The sequence below is a fragment of the Dipteris shenzhenensis genome, chromosome 29, assembly GCF_047967505.1.
Source record: "Dipteris shenzhenensis isolate YYH24624 ecotype China chromosome 29, Dip_SZ_1.0, whole genome shotgun sequence".
In the NCBI taxonomy this organism is placed as follows: domain Eukaryota; kingdom Viridiplantae; phylum Streptophyta; class Polypodiopsida; order Gleicheniales; family Dipteridaceae; genus Dipteris; species Dipteris shenzhenensis.
In genome coordinates this window covers 43751346-43756104 of record NC_141624.1, presented here as the reverse complement: position 1 = coordinate 43756104, position 4759 = coordinate 43751346, and the positions used below count along the sequence as shown (strand labels likewise).

Below are 4759 nucleotides of genomic sequence, written 5' to 3'. Positions count from 1 at the left end.
CCAGCAAAAGGTAGAGGGTAGCTCAGTAGCTGCAACTACAAAACAGGGAGGGTCTCAGGATGGGCAAAACGTCGCTGGGTTCAAAAGGTGTGAGGATGACGCAGTACGCGAGGAGCAGCTCTACAGGTATAAAGGCCTGAAACGACATTCGATATAGAAAGGAGATATATACATATACATATACATCTGTTGTAACAACATAGAAAGCAGAGCAGAGACGGCGGTGAATTTGAAGTCTTGAGATATAAAAAAAGCAGAGTTGGCCAACTGATACATAGAATACGACTAAAAAAGCTGCTGGTCGGCGATGTGGTTGTGTCACGTAAAGGCTTTCAAAATGCATGCATACTTTTACGTCAACTTTAAGGCCGGAGATTAGGGTTTAGGGTTTAAGAACGAAGAAATTTAGTTTTGTGGGTTTAGGAACTTCATAGGAGCTCGTAAAGATGAATCATGGGTGCTTCCGTCCTTCATCTCGTCTTCTTCTTCGTCTCTCCCAATAACGACTGCCTGACAAAGATTCCGAATTTCCGAGAGGCACACGAGGGGCTAAAGAAAAGCTATGGGGGACGAGGCCTGTCACTTACACTCAAAGCCTACGTGACGAGCTAATAACCCACAGCAGCCCTCGCTCATCACACCTCTCTGCTTCAGCTTTGATTGATGCTCGCCATTGCATCTCTCTCTTCTGCTTGATTCATCGATTCATTCATGCAGTTTCAACCTTGATTGATGCTCGCCATTGCATCTCCTCTGCTTGATGCACCGAATCACCGATGCAAGCTCCTTGAAGCAATTGTTACTTTTATGTATCCCTTTTGCTTCATTCAGTTGCTGTTGCTCCCACCTTTCGCCATAGTTGCCACTCACAACCTCCTGCTGCTGCTCGCCATTGCCACCTCCACCTCCTCCCATATATGCCCATGCTTCCTCTTGCAGCTGCAACCTGGCTCTTGCAGTTCCTGCAGCTCGCGATTCCCAGTACCACCGTCCTCTCAGCCCTGCTGCTCGTTTTCTCCGCCATAGCCTCTTGTCAGAGTGAACTTCGCCATCGCTTACTGTCTGTTGTATAATTCTTCGCTCGCTTCTTTTGACTATCGATCTCTCTCAGCTCAACATCCTCGCCCACCAGTCACCTGCCGTCCTTCATCCCTTCCCCGACCATATCCATCCATCCCTCCACCTTTGCCTGCCTCTCAATCTTCTCTCTCTTCTCTCCCCGCATTCTTAAACCGCACCCTCCACTCCGTATCCGCACTCTTGCACCTTTCCTATCATTCTTCGCAGCTTCCCAAGACACTGCGGGGCGCGGGTCCTGATAATTGTTCTTCTTGCTCCCTAATCCTCTCCCATCGCCTCGCCTCTTTCATCCTTTCCATCAGCCATTTCTAGCTCTTGAGCCCTTGTTTCCGCCTCCCTTCGTTTCGAGCAGATGTGTATGATTAGCTGCGCCTTTTTCATTACGTCCTCCAGCCGCCGCGCTTCCCTGCTTTTCCAGGCCTTGAATCTCTCTAACCGCTCCTCGGAGTCCAGTCTTACCGCTCTGGAAATTTGATCTCAAGCTCATTCGATCTGGTGCTTCTGATTCTTACCATAGCTATGCGTCCCAAGGAGCTCCGTATACATGTTCCACAGTATTTTCGCTGCCCTATATCTCTCGATCTCATGCGAGATCCGGTTGCTCTCAGCACGGGGCAAACCTACGATCGCTCTAGCATTGAGAAATGGCTGGCTGACGGTAACGTGACCTGCCCAGTTACGAGGCAGGCTCTTCAGGATGTCACCCTAGTACCAAATAATATGCTACTGAGGCTCATTCAAGGCTGGTGTGTAGCAAACAAGGCCCTAGGCGTGGAGCGCGTCCCGACTCCAAAGCAGCCTGCTAACGCTCACCAGGTTGCGTCGCTGAAACAGGAAATAGTCTCGGGTCATAGCAGGCAGGAGAAGGCAGATGCCTTGAGGCGGCTTAAAAATCTGGCAAAGGAAAGCGAGAAGAACAGAATTCTCATAGCAGAAAGTGGTGTAGCCGAAGTGCTACTTTCAATTATCTTTTACGACTCAGATCAGAATGTCCTCGAAATGTCCAGGAACGATGAAGCCACAGAAGAGGCGCTTGGGACACTCGTGTTACTTCCTCTTGATCGCACAGGTCTTAGTTATCTTTCTCATGCAGACAGATTGCATCTTTTATCACATTTGCTGGACCATGGAACAATGGACATCCGCATCAACGCTGGCTGCTTGGTAGAAGCGTTGGCTTCGTCGAAGGACTCAACAGATCAGTTAAGAGGTCTCCTTGGGGGAACGGAGGGAATCATCGGGGGTTTGGTTCGTCTACTGCAAGAGAGGGACTTTCCCAGGGCGAAGAAAGTTGGCATAAAGGTTCTGTTTGCCATGTGTCTCTCGAGCTGCAATCGGGAGAGGGCAGTGGCCGCTGGAGCGGCTTGCGCAATGGTGGAATGTCTCCTACAGGTGGTGGACAAGATTGATGTAGAGAGAGGGTTGGCCACTGTGGAGTTATTGTGCAAAACGGCGGAGGGTCGAGAGGTGGTAGCAAGCCATGCACTCTCGATCCCGATGCTGAGGAAGATGATACTCAAGGTGTCGGATCAAGCCAGTGAAAACGCAGCCGGGATATTGCTTGCGATCTGCAACAGCTCAGAGAGAGTACAGGAGGAGGCTGTGGAGGAAGGAATGTTCATGCAGGTGCTGCTGCTACTCCAGAGCGAATGCACGAGCAGAGCTAAGAAAAAAGCCAGGAGCGTGCTCAAGATTTTACGTGAGAATTGGGGTGATCATCCCTGTATTCAGGCTCCAAGTCGCACAGGTGTGGTTCCTTTCTGATAGCTCTTGCTCCGGTATGCTGCTGGAAGGGGTTCTGCAAAAATTGTAAAGCTTGCCTGCTTTCCCTCAATCCCAGCAACAGATCGGTCGTCTTCTCGCCCTGTACTTGGCGATATTTTAATGTAGAGCACTAGTTTCCTGAATTTTTCGGTTGGCCTCGCTCTCCAATTCTTTTAGGGGAGCTGTTGCCCTTGTGCGCGCTCCGTCTTTCAATAAAACACGGTCCCTTGCATTCTTTGAATACTTTCAGCCCACATCTGTGCTGTATGCCGGAATGTCTTGGTTTGTGAAGCTCTCCTGATCCAAGCTGAGTCGCTTGAGACTGCATGTTGGCGATCCGGCCCTTGTGTGCGCCCCGTCTTTCAATAAAACACGGTCCCTTCCATTCTTTGAATACTTTCAGCCCACATCTGTGCTGTATGCCGGAATGTCTTGGTTTGTGAAGCTCTCCTGATCCAAGCTGAGTCGCTTGAGAGTGCATGTTGGCGATCCGGCACTTTGGATTGGAATTCATACAACTTCGAACTAGATTTTACTGTTGGTGTGGAGAGTTTCTCATGTGCACGGCTCTTCAAAGGTCGACCACGAAGAAGGCCAACAGACATTGCAGTCGAACGACGGTTTCACCTTTTGAAATGAGAGACTTGTTGGGCTCGTCTTTTTTGACTTTTCCTGCAAATACCTGTCATTATAAACCTCACATTCTATGGCTACACGCACTTCCTAAAAGTTGCCCCCAATGCCATGTTAAAGAGCTCGTTGCACGAGTTAAAATTTGGTTTGGAAACTTTGGGCTTATCTTTTGAAAAGGGGCTTATCTTTTTCACTTTTCAAAGAGAACACTCGTGGTCAATGGTTGTCCATCTTAAAGAGCACATCCATGGTTAAAGAGCCTATTCAGCTAGTCAATGGTTGTCCCATCTTAAAGAGCACACTCCATGGTTAATGAGCCTATTCTTGGCCTTTAAAGGTGGCCTAGTAACTAGTTGCACCTTTCACGAGTGTTATATCGTAAACTTTATACAGGGCTAGCTTTGTGCTTGCATGTGCACATTGTCTTTTCTCTAAAAGCTCGGCGTTTCAACATTTGAAATCATAACGGTAGTGAAATTTGTAACTTCTTAGAATTGAGATGAGTTACTTTTAAAATAATAGAGAATCTACATTCCACTACGTCTCCTTTTTCAATGTTTGTTCAAAGGTTTGCAAGTTCAATCACAATCCAAAGCTTTTATCATGTGCACAACTCTTCTTCAACGGGTGACCATATTAGAGTATTATTATGGTTAAAGAAGAGTATCACAATGAAGATCTACTTTATTATCCATAAAGGGATTTATGGTTTTTACCTTTTAAGTTGAACTTGTTGGGCTTAGTTTTTTGGCTTCATCCAAATATGAGTCAAAAGTTACCTATTTAAAGAGCCAATTTCACAATTCTATGCACTTCCTAAGAGTTGTCCCATTGACATATTAAACGCGCTATTGTTTTCACCTTTTAAAATGGGGCGCCAATGAATTTTGGAATTATATTTTGACTTTTCATAGTAGACACTTGTGTTGATAAGCAAAGGTGCTCCCTCTTAAAGAGCCCATATTCCATGGTATTCAAAAAAATTACAATTGTTAAAAGCTTATCTAGTTACCTATTTTTCACCCACATCATATATCCCACTTTGAATGTGGTTATATAGCTTTTAACTCGAGTGCATTATGCACACTTATTGTTTTTAAAGGTTCATGCCTAAAATGATAACATTAAAGTAAAATAAACTTTCTTCTCATGTAAGAATAAACATAAGCTCAACTTAATATTCTTATTGCAAGGTTAACATATAGGGTAAATGTGATAACATGGAAATAAGTTATTTTTAAAAGATTGTAATTTCTCATTAGGAGGTTGATATGGGGATATG

At 45.7% G+C, this 4759-nt stretch overlaps 1 pseudogene; it reads left to right on the top strand.

Annotated features, from left to right (window-relative positions):
* Positions 1–358: 358 nt before the first annotated feature.
* Positions 359–3642, top strand: LOC147882898 (U-box domain-containing protein 26 pseudogene; annotated as a pseudogene).
* The last annotated feature ends 1117 nt before the right edge of the window (positions 3643–4759 follow it).